Here is a 23,095-nt window from a genome sequence, read left to right on the forward strand (position 1 = left end):
GAAAACCTCTTCAAAAACGAAATCGATACATTGAGGGAGGACATGAAGAAGACATGGGCTGAACAAAAAGAAGAAATAGAAAAACAGAAAAAACAAATCACAGAGCTTATGGAAGTGAAGGATAAAGTAGAAAAGTTGGAAAAAACAATGGATACCTACAATGATAGATTTAAAGAGACAGAAGATAGAATTAGTGATTTGGAGGATGGAACATCTGAATTCCAAAAAGAAACAGAAAATATCAGGAAAAGAATGGAAAAATTTGAACAGGGTATCAGGGAACTCAAGGACAATATGAACCACACAAATATACGTGTTGTGGGTGTCCCAGAAGGAGAAGAGAAAGGTAAAGGAGGAGAAAAACTAATGGAAGAAATTATCACTGAAAATTTCCTAACTCTTATGAAAGACCTAAAATTACAGATCCAAGAAGTGCAGCGCACCCCAAAGAGATTAGACCCAAATAGGCGTTCTCCAAGACACTTACTAGTTAGAATGTCAGAGGTCAAAGAGAAAGAGAGGATCTTGAAAGCAGCAAGAGAAAAACAATCCATCACATACAAGGGAAACCCAATAAGACTATGTGTAGATTTCTCAGCTGAAACCATGGAAGCTAGAAGACAGTGGGATGATATATTTAAATTACTAAAAGAGAAAAACTGCCAACCAAGACTCCTATATCCAGCAAAATTGTCCTTCAAAAATGAGGGAGAAATTAAAACATTCTCAGACAAAAAGTCACTGAGAGAATTTGTGACCAAGAGACCAGCTCTGCAAGAAATACTAAAGGGAGCACTAGAGTCAGATACGAAAAGACAGAAGAGAGAGGTATGGAGAAGAGTGTAGAAAGAAGGAAAGTCAGATATGATATATATAATACTAAAGGCAAAATGGTAGAGGAAAATATTATCCAAACAGTAATAACACTAAATGTTAATGGACTGAATTCCCCAATCAAAAGACATAGATTGGCAGAATGGATTAAAAAACAGGATCCTTCTATATGCTGTCTACAGGAAACACATCTTAGACCCAAAGATAAACATAGGTTGAAAGTGAAAGGTTGGGAAAAGATATTTCATGCAAATAACAACCAGAAAAGAGCAGGAGTGGCTATACTAATATCCAACAAATTAGACTTCAAATGTAAAACAGTTAAAAGAGACAAAGAAGGACACTATATACTAATAAAAGGAACAATTAAACAAGAAGACATAACAATCATAAATATTTACGCACCGAACCAGAATGCCCCAAAATACGTGAGGAATACACTGCAAACACTGAAAAGGGAAATAGACACATATACCATAATAGTTGGAGACTTCAATTCACCACTCTCATCAATGGACAGACCATCTAGACAGAGGATCAATAAAGAAATAGAGAATCTGAATATTACTATAAATGAGCAAGACTTAACAGACAGTTATAGGACATTACATCCCACAAGAGCAGGATACACCTTTTTCTCAAGTGCTCATGGATCATTGTCAAAGATAGACCATATGCTGGGTCACAAAGCAAATCTTAAGAAATTTAAAAAGATTGAAATCATACACAACACTTTCTCGGATCATAAAGGAATGAAGTTGGAAATCAATAATAGGCGGAGTGCCAGAAAATTCACAAATACGTGGAGGCTCAACAAATACGTGGAGGCTCAACAACACACTCTTAAACAAGTGGGTCAAAGAAGAAATTGCAAGAGAAATTAGTAAATACCTAGAGGCGAATGAAAATGAAAACACAACATATCAAAACTTATGGGACGCAGCAAAGGCAGTGCTAAGAGGGAAATTTATTGCTCTAAATGCCTATATCAGAAAAGAAGAAAAGGCAAAAATGCAGGAATTAACTGTCCACTTGGAAGAACTGGAGAAAGAACAGCAAACGAATCCCAAAGCAAGCAAAAGGAAAGAAATAACAAAGATTAGAGCAGAAATAAATGAAATTGAAAACATGAAAACAATAGAGAAAATCAATAAGGCCAGAAGTTGGTTCTATGAGAAAATCAATAAGATTGATGGGCCCTTATCAAGATTGACAAAAAGAAGAAGAGAGAGGATGCAAATAAATAAGATCAGAAATGGAAGAGGAGACATAACTACTGACCTCACAGAAATAAAGGAGGTAATAACAGGGTACTATGAACAACTTTACGCTAATAAATACAACAATTTAGATGAAATGGACGGGTTCCTGGAAAGACATGAACAACCAACTTTGACTCAGGAAGAAATAGATGACCTCAACAAACCAATCACAAGTAAAGAAATTGAATTAGTCATTCAAAAGCTTCCTAAAAAGAAAAGTCCAGGACCAGACAGCTTCACATGTGAATTCTATCAAACATTCCAGAAAGAATTAGTACCAAATCTCCTCAAACTCTTCAAAAAAATCGAAGTGGAGGGAAAACTACCTAATTCATTCTATGAAGCCAACATCACCCTCATACCAAAACCAGGCAAAGATATTACAAAAAAAGAAAACTACAGACCAATCTCTCTAATGAATATAGATGCAAAAATCCTCAATAAAATTCTAGCAAATTGTATCCAACAACACATTAAAAGAATTATACATCATGACCAAGTAGGATTCATCCCAGGTATGCAAGGATGGTTCAACATAAGAAAGAAGGGCAAATTTAGGAAAATGCCCTTCCTAAATAGATGGAAGGGCATACCGTGTTCATGGATTGGAAGACTAAATATATTCATTAGAGAGATTGGTCTGTAGTTTTCTTTTTTTGTAATATCTTTGCCTGGTTTTGGTATGAGGGTGATGTTGGCTTCATAGAATGAATTAGGTAGTTTTCCCTCCACTTCGATTTTTTTGAAGAGTTTGAGGAGAGTTGGTACTAATTCTTTCTGGAATGTTTGATAGAATTCACATGTGAAGCCGTCTGGTCCTGGACTTTTCTTTTTAGGAAGCTTTTGAATGACTAATTCAATTTCTTTACTTGTGATTAGTTTATTGAGGTCATCTATTTCTGCAATTCTAATACACCATATCAACAAATCAAAGCAGAAAAATCACATGATCATCTCAATTGATGCAGAGAAGGCATTTGACAAGATTCAACATTCTTTCCTGTTGAAAACACTTCAAAAGATAGGAATACAAGGGAACTTCCTTAAAATGATAGAGGGAATATATGAAAAACCCACAGCCAATATCATCCTCAATGGGGAAAAATTGAAAACTTTCCCCCTAAGATCAGGAACAAGACAAGGATGTCCACTATCACCACTATTATTCAACATTGTGTTGGAGGTTCTAGCCAGAGCAATTAGAAAAGAAAAAGAAATACAAGGCATCAAAATTGGAAAGGAAGAAGTAAAACTATCACTGTTTGCAGACGATATGATATTATACGTCGAAAACCCGGAAAAATCCACAACAAAACTACTAGAGCTAATAAATGAGTACAGCAAAGTAGCAGGTTACAAGATCAACATTCAAAAATCTGTAGCATTTCTATACACTAGTAATGAACAAGCTGAGGGGGAAATCAAGAAACGAATCCCATTTACAATTGCAACTAAAAGAATAAAATACCTAGGAATAAATTTAACTAAAGAGACAAAAAACATATATAAAGAAAACTACAAAAAGCTGTTAAAAGTAATCACAGAAGACCTAAATAGATGGAAGGGCATACCGTGTTCATGGATTGGAAGACTAAATATAGTTAGGATGTCAATCCTACCTAAATTGATTTACAGATTCCATGCAATACCAATCAAAATCCCAACAACTTATTTTTCAGAAATAGAAAAACCAATAAGCAAATTTATCTGGAAGGGCAGGGTGCCCCGAATTGCTAAAAACATCTTGAGGAAAAAAACGAAGCTGGAGGTCTCACGCTGCCTGACTTTAAGGCATATTATGAAGCCACAGTGGTCAAAACAGCATGGTATTGGCATAAAGATAGATATATCGACCAATGGAATCGAATAGAGTGCTCAGATATAGACCCTCTCATCTATGGACATTTGATCTTTGATAAGGCAGTCAAGCCAACTCACCTGGGACAGAACAGTCTCTTCAATAAATGGTGCCTAGAGAACTGGATATCCACATGCAAAAGAATGAAAGAAGACCCATATCTCACACCCTATACAAAAGTTAACTCAAAATGGATCAAAGATCTAAACATTAGGTCTAAGACCATAAAACAGTTAGAGGAAAATGTTGGGAGATATCTTATGAAGCTTACAATTGGAGGCGGCTTTATGGACCTTAAACCTAAAGCAAGAGCACTGAAGAAGGAAATAAATAAATGGGAGCTCCTCAAAATTAAACACTTTTGTGCATCAAAGAACTTCATCAAGAAAGTAGAAAGACAGCCTACACAATGGGAGATAATATTTGGAAATGACATATCAGATAAAGGTCTAGTATCCAGAATTTATAAAGAGATTGTTCAACTCAACAACAAAAAGACAGCCAACCCAATTACAAAATGGGAAAAAGACTTGAACAGACACCTACCAGAAGAGGAAATACGGATGGCCAAGAGGCACATGAAGAGATGCTCAATGTCCCTGGCCATTAGAGAAATGCAAATCAAAACCACAATGAGATATCATCTCACACCCACCAGAATGACCATTATCAACAAAACAGAAAATGACAAGTGCTGGAGAGGGTGCGGTGAAAGAGGAACACTTATCCACTGTTGGTGGGAATGTCAAAGGGTGCAACCACTGTGGAAGGCAGTTTGGCGGTTCCTCAAAAAGCTGAATATAGAATTGCCATCCGACCCAGCAATACCATTGCTAGGTATCTACTCAAAGGACTTGAGGGCAAAGACACAAACGGACATTTGCACACCAATGTTTATAGCAGCGTTATTTACAATTGCAAAGAGATGGAAACAGCCAAAATGTCCATCAACAGAAGAGTGGCTAAACAAACTGTGGTATATACATACGATGGAATATTATGCAGCTTTAAGACAAGATAAACTTATGAAGCATGTAATAACATGGATGGACCTAGAGAACATTATGCTGAGTGAGTCCAGCCAAAAACTAAAGGACAAATACTGTATGGTCCCACTGATGTGAACGGACATTCGAGAATAAACTTGGAATATGTCATTGGTAACAGAGTCCAGCAGGAGTTAGAAACAGGGTAAGATAATGCGTAATTGGAGCTGAAGGGATACAGACTGTTGTGCAACAGGGCTAGATACAAAAACTCAAAAATGGACAGCACAATAATACCTAAGTGTAAAGTAATCATGTTAAAACACTGAATGAAGCTGCATTTGAGCTATAGGTTTTTTTTGTTTTGTTTTGTTTTGTTTTGGGTTTTTTTTTTTACTGTTAATATTACTTTTATTTCTTTTCTCTATATTAACATTCTATTTCTTTTTCTGTTGTGTTGCTAGTTCCTCTAAACCGATGCAAATGTACTAAGAAACGATGATCATGCATCTATGTGATGATGTTAAGAATTACTGATTGCATATGTAGAATGGTATGATTTCTAAATGTTGGGTTAATTTCTTTTTTTTCCGTTAATTAATAAAAAAAAAAAAAGAATTCTAGTAAATTAATCAAGACACACCTGGAATGGGTGAAGCTTCATCTCCATTGAGTAAATCTAATAAAGTTTCCAACCTGTAGTGCTGAATAGAGATTAAAAAAACGGTTGCTCCCACAAGATCGGATAGGGATTAATGCACGGCTTTGCTAGGGTACATAAATCCTTTCAAACTGACACAAAAACCAACTGCCCACTCGTCTGAGGAGGCCCCCTTTGGCAGCCTCCTTCCCTTTCCTGTCTTGCTTCTCCATCCGTCTACTGGCATTACCTGGGACCCCCACCCAAGGAACTATCTGTACTTAAATCATTGTCTTAAAGTATGTTCCTGAGGTGTCCTCAAACAGGACACTTCTCTAGCTATTTTTGGTCTGGTGAAGCAGGTGGGACCAATCTCATGCCTCTACTGGGAGAAGTCCTCCCCACCAGTGGAAATAAAACTAATGTTCTTTACATATTCACAGCAAAAATGCAAAAGTCCAAATGAATATAATACAAACGATGACCTCTTAGGACACACTGTAGAGAGCACTAAAAAGGACAGGGACTGGGTTTGGGTAGGATCCACTTCAGCATGTGCCCTTGGGAAGACGAGTTTGAAGGTCACTTCCAAGCAATGAGTGGAGGCAAGTGGCAACAAGAAGGAGAAAAGGCTAAGAAGAGAAAGAAAACCTGTGCAAATGCCCACATGCAAACCCCAGGTTGTCAGTACCCTGGGTTTCTTTCCCTTCCAAGGCAAGACTCCCAGGACTCCTTGGAATTGTAAATGGAGTTAGAGAATATTATAGGGAGTGCATACAGCCCAGAATGCACCCCACCATGTGCAGCTCCCCTTTGTGGGAGGGAGCAGAATGGTTGCACACACATCCAATATGAAGGGAAATCTTTGCTGGTGTCATGACCAGGGGATTACATCTGCCTACAGTTACAGGATGTATCACTTGCAGAGAATGCCTTCCACAACATACTCAGAGAACAAAAAAAAAAAAAAAAAAAGGAATAAATAGCTGGATATATTTGATCTATATTTTTCATTCTGTTTTTTTCCTCCTGGGGTTTTCACCAGAGTCCACTTTGACATGCCATTAAAAGAAAACCTTATGTATATGAGCAACGGATTTAAAAAGGAAAAAAATCCCCACTTAACATATAGAACAACTCAACATATACAGTTTGGAAGAAGTAACTGGATCCTCTGCTCTGGCAGGCTGTAAACTGGGCTAGGGAGGGACATTGTTTTTCTTTTGGTCGTTCTGCCAAGTTAAAAAGGAAGTTGGAGATTAGAACAAAATATTTAAATCAAAAATGAATCCTTCAATGAAAGTTGCCTGATCCCCTTTACTACCACCCCCTGCCTTCCTTTCTCCTTATTGGAAGCATATTTCTCTTTGGAAAGAAGTAGTGTATTGTTGCCGAATAGAAGGAGGACAGCCCACTGGGGAGACACATCGATCTCCTCATTTTAAAAGTGAGAGATAAATTACCTAAGTCCCCTTCCCAATCAAAAGCAGTTTCTGCACATTCTCAGAATAAATGTCACTGTTTTCCCTGGTGAGCAGCAAGCTTTCCCCTTAGCTGGGTTGGCTTATGCTAGCGGTGCTTCCCAGACCCTAGCACAAGGGTAAGCACCACTAAATGGACATATGCATGTGATGCCAGGGCACGGCATTGTGTGTTGAAGCCCAAGCAAGATCTTGGCTTTCCTAATGGTGAACTTGTAGAATAGCCCCCCCCATATCAAGCTTTGCATTTTGGTTTCTTGAAATCTCCCTAAAATTCACAACAGCAGATGTATTGATAACTCAGGTTTTGCAAGTATTATTATAGAAAAAGAAAGGGGAAAGTGAGGAACAGCCCCATCTGACATCTCAAGAGCCCCTCCTCAAAAGGATTCCATTTTGGTTTTTGAAGCAGCACAAGTAAATGTGACCCTCTTGGGGCTGAACCCACTTAAAACATGTTTAAAGAACAACACAGAACAATAATGTGTCAGCACATTCTGACATTGTCCTGCCTACTAGAAAAATGGTACAGAACTCAGGGAGGAAAAAATCAGCAAGAATGTGATTCTGGAAGAGCTCAAGCAAACAGGACAACCAAGAAAGACTATGAACTCGGCTGCCATGTTGGTAACAGATCTGGTTTTAAGAACTTCAGTCCCAACCCCCATGATTCTTGGTCTTGCTAAGCTCATTTATCTACCACTCTTCAATGCCCTAAAAAAAATGTTGGTGATAACAGAATCATCAAAGATATAAAAACACAGGGGTATGTTGATGACATTGATAATTGGATTCATATATATAATAATAATAACTTTGCTCTCCAGGGGCAAGTATGGGTTATATTATGCAATTTTGGGCTTTACAATAAACATTTGTAACCCATACCTATTATGATGGTGAATGATTGTATAGAATCCATACATATCCTGATTTTTCTGTCTAACCTATCTGATTTAACTCTCATGACCTCATGGATTCCAAGGCTGATTTTGGATCAGAGAGGTCTTGGGTTTATCTCATTTGCCCAGCATAACACCTACCCAATAACTGTGCGAGTAGGGTAGGCAGTCTGGCATTCCCGCTTGCAAGAACTAAGTAGTTTAGAAGGAGGTTTTAAAATGGAAAAACAGCACCATCAAATGATTCTTAATAGATACCTCAATGGGCACCTACCATTGGGGCCTTTTCCTTAGTTCACTTTTTTCACCTACAGTGTATCCTCAGCAGGAAGATGCTGCTCAGTTTTACCCAACGTGTGTGCGTGTGTGTGCATATGTGTGTATGTACATTTCTTCTGCCTGATCTTCAATGATTTAGTAGGAATGATAATGAGAATAGAAAGTGTCCAAACACTTTCCTCTAGAGCTTCTCCTTGCTCCTAGACAAAACCTCCATCACCACCCTCAACCCTAGAGAAATTGCAGATCTTCACATCACTTCTAGCTCACCTGCTTAACAGTTCTTAACAGGACTCATTCCAAAGAAAAATCTGTGAATGAGTGCATATCCTAAGGACTGAACTCGGTGCTTCACCTACATCTTTTCAATTAATCTTCTTAACATCTCACCATTGGGGTAGGTATTATTCACTCCATTTTGCCCAGGAAGAAACCAAGGCTCAGAAAAATTGTGATTTTCCCACAGTCCCTTCAATCCCTGAGTGTCTGCTCAGGCTGTTCCTTCCCTGTGGCCCCACACCTCCTGCCTGTGAAGACTGTCATTCTGATTGGTGGAGCAACTCTTCTCTCTAGCCAGAATCGTCATGATCCTCTTCACAAGGCCTTTCCTTCCTTCTCTCATTTCCAGTCCCCTTGTCCTCACCTCACACTGCCTGGCTGCCACAGTCTTTCTAGTCTAACTGAGTTACCTCCTTGACTATACCATCTAACCCTGGACTCTGAGCACTGCCAGCTCCTATTCCAAAGAAACTGCTTGGATCCTGAATGCGCCCAAAAATCTTGCTCCACCACTAACTAGTTGAGTAAATCTGGGAAAGTCAACTCTTTTGACAGTTTCTTTACATTAATAATTGCCATGATAATCCCAGCCCTATCTATGGAAGAAAACTGAAGTGAAGATCAAACGGGACTCAAAAAGTGGGCTTTGAAAATTCCCATGCCAGATTTTAATTCCAAAATGGCTCTGAAATGCAAAATTTCATCCAAATTTGTTCAAAATGTGGTGTTTCTGATTCTAAATCCAATGCCAGTTTTCCTCGAAAATTTCCTCCCCTCCTCTGTTCCTCACAAGAATGAATGCTGATCAGTCAACTTTTCCCTGAAAATCCTTGTGTTCCAGAAGGTATGGGCAAGAATTATATTCAATAGAAAGCTCTTAATATCTCATTTGTGAAATCACCGATGTGGAAATTTTGATAAGGAGTCATATTTTAGTACTTATAACTTCAGGATTTAGTGCCTAAATCTTCATCAATCAAAACTTAATTTCCTAAGTTAAGTCATATGGTAATTCACTGAGGTAACCAAAAAGGAAAAAAAGGGGGGTGGGGGAGAAGCATAAATTATGAACCTACTAGTTCCTGGACTGGCATGTATCAAAATAAGTGCCGAAAAACTTCAATGCCTCCCTTTTACCTATAGAAAAACCATCCAGGATCCTTAACCTGACCTTTAAAGTCTGCCCCCAGCTTCAAACTGCCTCCCCCACCAAAGTTCCTTCTCCACTTCCTGAGCCATTTGCTCCAGACACTCTGGATTATTTGTTCTTCTCCAAAAGCCACTTCATTTTCTTTCCTCTGCATTTTTCCCTCAGGCCTCCTTCCACAACAGACAGCCTCTCCACTCCCTCTGACTAGCCAATTCAATGAGTTCCAATTCCTACTTCTGTGAAATCTTCTCTGAACACTCCTTTGTTAACAGATTCCTCCTTCGTCTGAGCACTCGTGGCAAGCTCGTGTGCTAAATCACCATGTGCTGCCGCCTTCTAATACTTCTCCCATGTCAGCTTGAACTATCATTAAACCTCTTTTCCTTTTCGTATTTTAATGCTTGGTTCCCCCTTCAACCTCTGAACCCCAGAGTTAGGTAAGTGACACTTCACATACAATAGTCACTCATTAAAGACTTAATAGTTAAATTTGACTCACGTGCTTGCAAACTACTCTGATCAAAAGAAATACTTCTCATGTGGAAAGCATTGGGATCGTAGAAATTCATGTCCATCAAATATTTTTTGCTAAGAAGGAAAGAGTATCTTTCCACAGTCACAATGGAAACTGCCTAAGTGAATGTGTGTTTGGGGTACAGAAGTAGAGAGAGGCTTGTTAATTTTAAAGCCACATAGCTTGTTTGGCTAACACTGTGACTCCATTTGTGTATTTCAACCACGTAAAATACACCCTGGGATTCTGGACTGAGAAAAATTGCCATATAAGGAGAAAACAAGGCATTCCCTATAGCTGCCCTTATAAAACGCTCTGTGATTTAACCCTCTGCTGGAGACAGATCCAAGCTCCCGCACTTTACAACTGCAAACAGTCAGATTCCTGGGAGGAGCTCAACCTGTGACCTGCACTTTTGGGCACAAATGATCACAAACAAAACCTGACAGGTCACACACAGGGCAGGATGACCAACGTCTCACAGCTGTCTGCCTTCCTCTCTGCTGTGGCCATCCCAGACCAAACACGCACCAAGACGAGCTCCAGCCTGGAGACAAATTTAAAGGGTTCATTAATCCTTCTTTCCTTAAAAAATACAGGGACCTGAAGTCCACCAATCCGCCAGTCCATCAATCTGCAGAGGCCCTCCAGGAGAACAAGGGGTGTGAGAAGGGGGGACCCAGCTAGAGAAAGAGGGGCTCTGGGAGCAGGAGCCAGAGGCAGGACCAGACCAGCTCTGGGCAGCATGCGCTGGGCTGGGCACCTTGGATTTCAGAGCCAGGGGCTAGCAGAGAGTCCTGCTGGTTTACTTTTGCTCACCTCATCTTGATAACCATCAACAACACCTATGTGGGATTCAGTTTTCTAGGTGGCAAAACTAAGATTCTGAGAGGCTCCAAAGCATCTAGTCGGTAGAGTCATGATGAGAAATAATATTTTTATGCTGTAGAAAGACACTGCTCATTTTTTTTCTGTTGTTCAGCCTAATTTCCTTCTACTTGCTGTGGAATGCTCCCTAACACACACACACACACACACACACACACACACACACACACACACACACACACACACCAGGCAGAAGAGCAAGGAAGAGGGCTGCCCACCTGGAGACAGTATTTCCCAGTCTCCCATGCAGCTCGGAGTGTCCATGTGGCTAAGTTCCACAGAAAGAATCATAAGGGAAAGTGATATGCAAATTCTGAGTCACTTCTTTTAAAAGGAGCTGCTTGCTCTTCCCATGGGCTAGAGGCAGGTGAGGGAATGAAGATGAGGACAATTCTCAGGGATAGTGAAGCAACAAAATGGAAGAAACAGGGATGACATTGTGGGGCAGCACCACCACCTGCCTGTGTGTAGACTGTCCTGCGAGAGACATGGAGACAATTTCATGGGAGCCAATGCATTTTTCAGTATCGTTGTGACAGCTGTTTAGCCAGCACCCTAGCTAATGCATGCTACCTTCTCCTGTCTCAGCTGTGTGCAAAGAATCTTGAAACCATCCTAGCTTGCACTAATTTAAAAAGCCAAAGTTAAAAAAACATGGCCAAATTGCGTAACAGTTAGCAGTGTTCATGTGCCCAAAGTACACCCCCTCTGAGTCAAGGCTGATTGAATGGACCTCATCCACATGAGGCAGTCTCACACAGATTTGAGTGAAGCTCAGAGAATCTGGCTCCCTCCTTCCCATAAAAGAGTATCCAGCAGAAAAATTGCCTCTGCAAATGAATTTCAGATAGTAGATCCCTAAAGCCCATTAGACTGGAACTGGAAGCATTATTTGGACATTTATCATTATCATTCCTAAAATGATTCATTCAAATAGTCTTCTTTACTAATTGTAAAAATTTGCTTTACCTATCAGAGAGGCATTTTAAAAATGTATTATGATTATATATTTGATAATTCCGCCTGGAAATTCTATTTTTGCTTTCTATTTGATGCTATGCTATTAGGGGCATATGAGAATTGCTATATTTTTATCCCTAGTAATGAATTTGGCCTTCCATTAAAATATGAATTAAAAAACTTTTTTCTTTGGGGTTCTATAATTTCATCATATTGTACTTAAGGTACAGATTTACATTTATTTATTCAGCTCATGACTTGCTCCGCTTCTTGACTCTTGGGTCCTTGTCTTTCACTATCATAGAAAAGTCTCAGTCTGTTTCTCTTTGAGTATTTCTTCTCCAGAACCTCTTATTTTATCTCTTTCTATTTTCTATATCTTTGATTATTCTTTCATACATTTATCTTTTGCACTCTGAATTGGAATCAGATCTCTCTTCCAGCTCACTAGTTTTCTCTTCAGCCACATCTAATCCTGTAAATGTAGTGCCTTTAGTTATTGTTTCCAGAAGTTTCATTTCCTTTTCAAATCTGTATTTTCTTTTTCATGGTACCCTATACATTTATTAAGTTTTCATTTCCTTATTTTATGCTTCCAATCACTTAAGACAACTTATAGTCTCTGTCCAATGGATCTAGTATCTGAAGTTTGGGGGGATCTGATCTTGATGTATTACTATCTGTTAATTCTCTCTCATAGAGCATTGTTTCCCACAATTTTTTTTTTTTGTTATAATTTTGGATGGTGAGCTCATGATTGGTGGGGCTTTCTCTATGGGGATATTTTTGTCATGAGTTGAAGGTGTGACTCCATAGAGAAGTTTTGGGTTTGGTTCATGATTCTAGAGGATCATGGCCTAGAATCACATTTTAGATTAATCTCATCTCAGATTTTCCTGGACCATATATACAGTATGAATTAAAACCCTAAACCCAACTAAGGCATTAAGCTCTTGGTTCAGAATTTTTGATTCACAGTTGAGAGGCAGTTTTTCTTACCAAAACCCCTGGTTAAGATCGCCAAATTCCCTTCTTATCTCCTTGTCCCAATGCCTTTCTGGCAATGTCTGTGCTTGACCACTCCCAGAGGCCCCAAAATGTAGATCTCAGTGTTCACTACAACTTGCCTTTCCAATTCAAGTCCTCATGATGATTAATGTGGTCTCTATATCTTTAGACTAAATTTGACTGACTCCCCTAGGACAGGAGGCCGCAACCAATGCAATCATCTAGAGACAGGGACAGGGTCTCATAATGCTTAGGGAACCCCTTTTGTGCTGCAGGCAGAGAAATTCTCTAACAAAAGGGCAGAGAAGAAGAGAGGAAATTATCATTAGAGGAAATAATTAGTATCTCTGCAACCAATAACTTTCCTTCGGCACCATTCTGTGTGTGGAGTACCGTCCTCGTGATTGTACAGCACCCACTGGAAAGCTGTTAAAGAGAGGAGTCAGAGCTGCTGTAACCAGGGAGGGACTTTTCAAAAGGAGTTTTATTGAGATATATTCACATATTATACAATCCATCCAAAGAATACAGTCAATGACTTTTAGTATATTTACAGAGCTGTGCTTTTCATCACCACAATCAATTTTAGAACATTTTCACTACTCCAAAAATAAAAATGCCATACCCTTTAGCCGTCACCTGTCAATCCCTCTATACTTTCCCAGCCCTACATAACGTTAATCTAGTTCTATGTCTAGAGATTTATTTATATTTACATTTTATATGTAATATAAATATGTAGTGCTTTGTGTCTGGCTTCTAATGATAATGTGTTTTTAATCACTATTTTTTTTTTAATTAGAGAAGTTGTAAGTTAATAGAAAAGTCATATAAAATATACAATGTTCCCATATACCTCCCTATTGCTTGCACTGTGCAGTAGCATGGCGCCTATGTTACAACTGATGAAAGAATATTAAAATAGTATTAACCATAGCCCATAGTTCACGCTAAGTGTATTTTTCCCATATGCCACCCTATTATTAGCACCTTATGTTATTGTTGTGTGTTTGTTGTAACTCATGAAAGAATATTCTTATACTTGTATTATTAATCCCAGTCCATTGTCCGCAGTAGGGTTCGCTGTGTTATGCAGTCCCCCATTTTATCTTCTAACTTTTATTCTAGTTTCATACACAAGCCAAAACATTCCCTATCAACCACATTCACAAACATAATTCAGTGCTATTAATTACACTCACAATAATGAGCTACCATAACCACCATCCCTTCCCGAACCTTTACAATCAACCTAAAAAGAATTCTGTACAAATTAAGCATCAGATCCCATTCTCTACCTCCATCTATCTTACTAACCTATATTCTAAATTATAGCTCTATAAATTTACTTATTGTAATTAGTTCATAACAGTAAGATCATACAATATCTATCCTTTTGTGCAGGCTTATTTCACTCAGCATAATGTCCTCAAGTTTCATCCACATTGTCGCATGCATCAGGATTTCATTTCTCCTGCAGCTGAATAATATTCCATTGTGTGCATATACCACATTTTGTTTATCCATTCATCGGCTGAGGGACACTTGGGGTGCTTACATCTTATGGCAATTGTGAATAATACTGCTATAAACAACAGTGTGAAAATATCTGTTCGAATCCCTGCTTTCATTTTTTTCTAGGTACATCCCTAGCAATGTGATTACCAGGTCATATGGTAATTCTATATTTAGCTTCCTGAAGAACTGCCAAACACTTTCACAGCAGCTACACCATTTTACATCGTCATCAGCAATGAATGAGTATTCCCTTCTCTACATCTTCTCCAACACTTAAAATTTTCTGTTTTTTAAATAGTAGCCCCTCTAGTAGGTGTGAGATGATATCTCATTGTGCATTTGATTTGCATTTCCCTAATAGCTCATGATGTTGAGCATATTTTCATATGCTCTTTAGTTATTTGTATATCCCCTTTGGAGAAATGTCTTTTCAAGTCTTTTGCCCATTTTTAAATTGGGCTGTTTGTCTTTTTATTGTTGAGTTGTAGGATTTCTTTTTATATTCTGGATATTAAACCCTTATCAGATATGTGGTTTCCAAATATTTTCTCTCATGGAGTAGGTTGTCTTTTCACTTTCATAACAAAGTCCTTTGATGCACAAAAGTTTTTACTTTTGATGAGGTTCTGTTTATCTATTTTTTTTTCTTTTGTTGCTTGTGCTTTGGGTATAAAGTCTAAGAAACCATTGCCTACCACAAGATCTTGAAGATGTTTCTCTACATTTACTTCTAGGAGTTTTTATAGTCTTGGTGCTTTTATTTAGCTCTTTGATCCATTTTGAGTACATTTTTGTGTAAGTTGTGAGATAGGGGCCCTCCTTCATTCCTTTGCATGTGATATCCAGTTCTCCCAGCAATACTTGTTGAAGAGACTATTCTTCCTCCATTAAGTGGACTTGGCAGCCTTGTCACCAGGGAGGGATTTGATGGCGTCTCAACAAGAGATCTAGATGAGCATGGTTTCTACAAAGCAGTGAAATTAATTTTCAGCTCAGATCAAATTTGAAAGGTACTCTTCCACACAGCTCCTAGCCCAGTTCCTGACATAGTGGATATCCAATAAATATTTTTTTGCAACAAAATATGAAAACCTTCTTCCACCCTGTAGTAAGGGCAGAACACAGGGCCCAGAGTGAGCAGGAAAAATGTGTCCAAAGAGTCTGAAACCTGCAAGGCCACTCAGAGAGAATGATATGTCTTTTCCATAGAAGTAAATAACTTAAGGCAGTTAGTTAGCAAAGAATGCTGGAGGAATGGAACCTTTATTAAAAGTAACCTGAATTTGTAGTGGACTTCGAATTACCACAGATAGTGAGGTGGAGAATGTTTTGCAGTTTGTAAAGAGCCTTGTCACAAGGTGGTGACGCCGCACGCAAACGCCCACAGCAGGGATCCATCTGTGGACTTGGGTGTTACGTTAGGATAAGGCATTCCTAACAAAAACTAAGACAATTCTCTAAGGCACACCTGCATAAGGGATTCAGGGGGAAGGAACTGAAACATTTATAAAGGGACTCATTGTGTTTAATTTTAGATTTTTGCATATAATGACCTCCATGCTAATTATGTGTTAAAATAGTTCCAGTTATCCTGTGGATTTTTTCTTTTTGTTGTTGTTTTGCATGGGCACGCACCAGGAAACAAACCCAGGTCTCCGGCATGGCAAGTAAAAACCCTGCCTGCTGAGCCACCGTGGCCCGCCCCAAAACTGTTTTTTTGTTTGTTTGCTTGTTTGTTATTCTTTCTTAATAAATATTTTTTGTTTCTGTTTTTAAGACCCAAGTTAAAGCACGTCTCCAAATGCTATCATAAATGGATATTTGGATTAGCTGAGAGCTACCGTCAAACTAAGAAAGCTGTTTCCTTTGCAGAATGCTGCCTTACCCAGAATTACTTTTTTAGATTCTGCTTACTATGGTGTCTCCAACATTTCTTTAGAAAAGGTTTTAGGGATGGTCATCTGATTTAAGAACGAAGGCTCGGGGACTTGTTTTGAAGCTGTTTGTATGTCGAGTATGTTGTGTCTCTCCTCTATGTATTTATTGAGACCTGCGGGGGAGGAAGGCCAGGCCTTCCCTCATCACTACCACCATGAGACACAACCTGAAAACTGAGGCAGGACTCCACATGCAAAAATTCTCGAGAGTAAAAACCACCCGTGAAAATGCAGTGCCAGCTCTGGCTCCAGGGAAGCTGTCCCCCAGGTGTGAGGCGTTCTCCACCGTTAGAGCGAGAATGGTGGCACCTGCCCTTCCTGACCATTGGAACTCGAGGCAGGAAGTTCCCTTGACAAACGCGCAATAGAACTCAGTTAAATTGTGACAGATCCTGGCACATCTGATGCCAATAATGACCTTAAAGTTGAACCCCGGGTTACATTCCCAACAGTAGCTCCTACAGTTGTTATCAGATGACATCGAATTATTATGGGGAAAAATGCGTGAGCTCTTGCTTCCCACGACTGGGTAAAAAGGGCAGCCTCCTGGACTCTCCCCTGTTGTAAAAACCATCCCACCAGCTTCCAGGTGGCGTTATTCAAACACAGGAATGTGTGGAATGTGTCAAATATGTGTGTCAAATCAGGTAACCTCCCTCCTGAAACTGTGAAATCTTTGCATCTCATTGTAAGAGAGGCTCATAGATTTGGGATCAGCAAGAAGCCGGCAACCCAGCAGGTGGTGCCCAGACGTCCACCGGGAGGCGCTGCGGGGCCCAGGCGGGTCACTGAACCACGCCCCTGTCCCTGCGCATTTCCCATTCCGTTACCCAGGTTATTTTTTCTGGAAAGGCTACTGGATGACACATTGCCCCTCTTCCAGCCTTCCTGAAAATATCTAAGCGATGGGATAAGCACTCTGACTTCAAATTTAGATGAAGGAGTTTAGCCGAAAAGACTCGATTGTAGGTGTAACAAGACGCGGAGTCCCCGAGCCACCTCGGGCTGACACGCGCCGCGGCCACTCTCCTCCCCTGGGTGGGTGAGCGCCAGGAAGGACCTGGAGGCACCGGCTGGGGCCTGCGACAGGTCTTAACCCCAGAAAGTTTTAAGACCTGGAACAGTTTTCTGTTCTCTGTTTCCTCCCTCTCTGCGTTGTTGTGTAAATAAAAACAAATAAGGTACACGAAGTGGCAACGACAAACACACGCTAAGCCCTAAAACCTTAAAATTGCATGGTTGCTGAGCTAACACCTCGGGTCCGTTTTGCCGAAACCCTGCACGTGGACGTTAGTGTTTCCTCTTTTTCTGATGACGTCTCAGTTTTCTGCAGGGAGATTCTCTGCCGTTGCTCATGGTTGAGGTGCCCTCCTCTGGCGGAGGGTTGAGTATGTGACCCAGGTTAGACCACGTGGAGTGGCTCTCCTAGAATGTGGATCTTGGGCATGAGCAGCAATAGGACAGGGGACTTTTGGAGCAAATTGAACCTAGGATCCAGGGCTCAAAGAGCCTCAAAGAGCCTGCCGGTCAAAGCAAAGCACCCATGTGCTGCTGTCTTGCAGCATGCCAGCAGCAGCGCTGATTCTCAGGTTCTGGGAGCTACTTCATATCCCTATAGTAAATTCTGACGGCTTCTTGGAGACAGGGTGGACTTCTGAACCTTGCAATGATGTGTCTCAGTCCCCCTTCCCTTTCCCGGGCACATGAACTAGTATTGGGAACGGTCACCGCCAGGTTAGCAGCCCTGTTCCCTCCACTGCGCTCCTCCCGGGAAATCTCCTCTCTGGAACTCTCTACTTGGCCTCCAGCCGCTGACCAGAGGCCTTTCCTCGCTGCCGGCCTCAGCTTTGCTCTCCTGTTCCATATCATCCAAGCTCATAAACCATCAACTATTTCAACTCTCAAGTCTCTTTTTTCCTCTGGTACCAGACTATTTTCATAAATCTTTCATCTGAAAGTAAATCTTGGTGTCTTTTTTATTGCCACATTTCTAAAATCCATTCCTCTGCCTGTGTGCTCATTCCAGGGGAGGGCCCTTCCCACTTGAATGCTGGCAGCGTCCTGCTCTCTCGGCATCCTGTCCTGCCACTTTCCTCTCTCCCAGAGAGAAAATGAGGTTTGGACTTGGGTGGGTTGAAAGCGCATTCATGCGTGCCGTGCCTAACATTCCCCTCCTCGGCACTGAGGCATTTGAAGACAAAAAAGACCTTTAATAACGCTTCTCTCGGGGCCCGTTTGGTGTCATTTTACAATTTGAGTGGCAATGGCCACCTTCCCCCTGGCAGAGAGTTAGCAATGAAAACCGTTGAGGGCAAGGTTGGTCCCTGCCTGGAGCTGTGGGCTCCCTATACAACTGGGCCTGTGAGCTGTCACATCCTCACAGAGCCAGGGGGTGGAGGGATGGATCACGACAGAACTTCTTTTTCACCGAGGCGTGTTCTCCCTAACTGGGCATCATCTAAAATGGCCCAGCTGGGGAGTCCAGCATCACACCTGCTCCTCAGGTATGTAGTTACATGTTAGAATTTCAGGTGCCTCTTGCAGCTGGGAAATACATTCTAAGGGTAATCCTCAGGGGGCCCCTAAAGCATTCATACCTGTGATTACTTTAACTGGACACCCATCAGTTTTCCCAAAAGTCCCATACAGATACAGGTGAGAAATGAGGGTGCAATAGAGTCAGGTAATTTAGCACATGACAGTGGACACTGTAACGGTAGTGAGCCCAGATTACTGCCGAACTTTACAATGAAACATGGGTCTGCTGGTGAGTATATGGAAAATCCAACATGTTATTAGCTGTGTACTTAATATGTTTTTAAGTATTTTGGATGTGAAATATTGAATTAACCACTCATTAGAGCAGTACTTAAAATTTTCCCATGGTACTTAAAGTTAGATTAATAATTTAGCATTGTGTAGTATTCAGAAGTAACACATTAAACATAAAATGCCCACATATCTAGAATGTGTTTTGTTCCAGTTGCAAGAAATTATTTTTATAAATGCATGCTGAAAACATTTTCAAATTAATGCTCTCAAATTTAAAATTCATTTAAACCTAAACTCCCCGCCACCATCAAAAAAAAAAAAAAAATGAAGGCAAAATTCAGCAACAAACCTCATGGTAATATTGCATTGAGTTCTATCCATGATCTCTTAAACGCAGGGCTCCAACCTTAAATTGGATTTGGTTCTTCTTCTCCCTGTTTCCAATATCTCTTTTGCCCCCAAAAGTTGAATCTTGGGCACAGGTTTCCAGGTTTGTAGTTCTCTCCCTGCTTGTGCTGGTTTATATAAAGGATATATGTCCCCTAGAAAAGTCATGTTTTAATCTAAATCCCATTTCGTAAAGGCAGAATAATCCTTATTCAATACCGTATGTTTGAATCTGTGATTAGATCATCTCCCTGGAGAGGTGACCTAATCAAGAGTGGTTGTTAAACTGGATTAGGTGACGACATGTCTCCACCCATTTGGGTGGGTCTTGAGAAGTTTCTGGAGCCCTATAAAAGAGGAAACATTTTGAAGAATGAAGGAGATTCAGAGAAAGCAGAGCAGAACGACATAGCCACGAGAAGCAGAGTCCACCAGCCAGTGACCTTTGGAGATGAAGAAGGAAAATGTCTCCCAGGGAGCTTCATCAAACAGGAAGCCAGGAGAAGAAGCAGCAGATGACGCCGTGTTCACCATGTGCCTTTCCAGCTGAGAGAGAAACTGTGACTGTATTTACCATATGCCTTCTCACTTGAGAGAGAAATACTGAACTTCATCAACCTTCTTGAACCAAGGTATCTTTCCCTGGATGCCTTTGATTGGACATTTCTATAGACTTGTTGTAATTGGGACCTTTTCTCAGCCTTAGAATTGTAAACTAGCAACTTATTAAATTCCCCTTTTTAAAAGTCATTCTGTTTCTGGTATATTGCATTCCGGCAGCTAGCAAATTAGAACACTGCTTTAAAGTGAATTAATGTTCATGTTGATTTTCTCTCCACCCTCTCGAAAAAATGTCTGTGTCCCCAATATGGAAAGCCTGGGGCTGGTAACTCGGGAAGAGATGGCATGAAGCAGGAATAGTCAGGAAGGCAAGCTCCTTGCCGGCCTGGTGAGTCACCTCCACAAACCACAGCTGGCAGCTCGGGGAGGGGAGTGAGGCAGGTCCACTGAGCTCTGTGGTGACGAACTGCAGAGCTGCTGTCCCCTTCCCCTCCCTGAGGATACGCGCCCAACAGAGTGTGGGGCCTCCTGGTGTGAGGCAGAGCTAGACAGATGTTCTTTTGTTCTTAACCCTGCCATGCAAACTGCTACTCTTGAATGTCAAGTGTTGTTCATAGTCTTAATCTAAGTCCACTTCAAATCAACACATTATTTTTCCCGTTTGACTACACACTCGGATTTTTTGAAGTGACTTCAGAACAGATGGACCCACTGTATTATACATAGATACATATAAATGAATAAATGTGCATATAAATAAATATGAATCTGAGCATTCATCTATCCACCCAACTATTCCATTCATAAAAAAACATGAGCACAGGTATATTGCCATAGAAAGTCAGTGTGTCATCTCTTCTTAGGTGAAGAGCATAATTTTGGTATCTGAAGAGTAACCCAAAATAGCAGTTCTAGTTGGTAAGGAGCATATAGTCTGATTATTCACATGCACACGTGCACACACACATGCCAACCAGGCATCACCCAGATCTGAAACCTCAGAAACTTATCTGACTTGTTCTTCTCCTTTACTTTGTGCACCAATTATGTCCCCAAGTCTTTTTTGTTGTAGCTTCCAAAATGTCTCTTTTACCTCCCTAGTTTTTCCTCTCCAACCCTTTCTGCCTCTACACTATTTCAGACCCTCCTTCCTTTTTCCCAGACTACAGAAATAGCCTTCACCAATATGGGCCAGGTTGACAAATAAATCACATTCATTCTGCCACCCCCACCCCCACCCCAGCATTCTCTACCATGATACCAAGCTAATCAATTGCAGTGCTCCTTCCCTCACCGAGGCCAGGCATAGCTGCACAGCCCTTCCCAGCCCCATCTTCCAAGGCCCCTACTGAATTATCAGCATCCCCGTGTGATGGCTTAGTGTTATGTCTCACTTCGGCTAGACTACAATACCTAATTATTTAATGAAATACCAATCTGGGTGTTGCTCTGAAGGTATTTTGTAGACACGGCTAACATCTAAAATCAACTTGACTTTAAGCCACAGACATTACCCTGAAAAATGTAGTAGGCTTCATTGTAGCAAATGGAGGCCTTCAGATCGAAAACTGAGGGTTTTTTCCCCAGAGAAGACCAAATTCTGCCTCAAGACTACAGCATCAACTTCTGTCTGGGGGCCTACCCTACACATTTCAGACTCATGACTGCAATATCAATTCTTGCCTGAGTTTCCAGCCTGCTGACTTCCCTGCAGATGTCAAACTTGCCAGCTTCCACACTGCATGAACCAATTCCTTAAAATAAAATCTCTCTTCCTCTCTCCTCTTTCTCTCTCTCCTCACCCATCCCTCTCTTTCTAAAAAACTTCCAGTGGTTCCCCATAGCTTTGAGAACAAATCTCAAGCTTCTCAACCTTGCATTCAATCTCACTTTCGCAACCCTGATTCCCACTGACCTTTACAACTCCTGGGCTCAATACACCAGATCTCTTGATTATCAATATGCACCCTACGGTTCCAGGCATTTGGCCTTGCTTGCACTGGCCCCTCTCCCTGGGATGCCCTTCCCACAGTGACCTTCATCAGATCTCAACAGTTCCAAATTTGACCTCTGCTTTGAGGCTAGCTGAAAAGCCACTTTTCCTTAAAGATGGAAGTTATGCACACAATCACCCTGCTTGGAATTCCTTAAGCACAGTGACAAAGGGAGAAGCTGAAATAATACAGAAAGACATAACTTGATATGCCCTGAATGCCCCACTTTCTATGAAAAGTGGATTTTAGCAAACAATGTTTCCCAATTCCAAGTGTAGCATTAATATCAATAGCTCTTGTAATACCAGCAGGGTAAGTCTTGCTTTTAGCCCCGGTGCAGATGTTTAATTAATCAGGGCCGCAGTCCTTGTTTGCCCTTGACTGAGTTTGCCTGATTACCCACCAGAAGACTCAGCCCTTTAATGCAAACAATGGCCTGATTAATGCTCTTTGTGCTGTGCACTGGGTTTGGGGGAACCGGCCCCTCATTAGCGAGTCAGCCCGCACTCCAGGGTTTGGTCCTGAAAACTCAAACCTCATTTCACCACAACCATCCTTCCATGTTCTTGTGTGTCAACTTTTCCTTAACTCCCAACTTTGATTTTGGATAAGGAAGTTTGCATCAGATGAAGATATGGTAATAAATTATTCTGCCTTTGCATAGTTGTGAGATTTACCTGGGTGGTGAAAATGCCTCACATTGAGCTGCGTTGCTGCTTCCCTCAGACGTGAGCCTCTGTGTGCCTGCCTTTTTCTTTCATAGTCACAGGTACCGACAAGTTGGTCTCTTTCTCCCTCACTATAGAAGAGGGAGAAATCAGATGATGAAGTGAAAACCTTTAAATAAAATATCATTCTCACAAAGGGAAAGAATTTTCCTCTGGG

The 23,095-nt window shown here is 40.7% G+C and overlaps 1 long non-coding RNA gene across 1 annotated transcript in view; it reads right to left on the minus strand.

Moving 5' to 3' along the window:
* The window catches only part of LOC143660941 (uncharacterized), a 29,507-nt gene extending 18,172 nt beyond the window's left edge, over positions 1-11,335 (minus strand). The window contains exon 1 of the long non-coding RNA XR_013164338.1: positions 11,292-11,335. This is a non-coding gene — a long non-coding RNA (uncharacterized LOC143660941). The remainder of the gene's footprint in view (positions 1-11,291) is intronic.
* Positions 11,336-23,095: the final 11,760 nt, after the last annotated feature.

The sequence above is a fragment of the Tamandua tetradactyla genome, chromosome 2 (assembly GCF_023851605.1).
Source record: "Tamandua tetradactyla isolate mTamTet1 chromosome 2, mTamTet1.pri, whole genome shotgun sequence".
Lineage (NCBI taxonomy): Eukaryota > Metazoa > Chordata > Mammalia > Pilosa > Myrmecophagidae > Tamandua > Tamandua tetradactyla.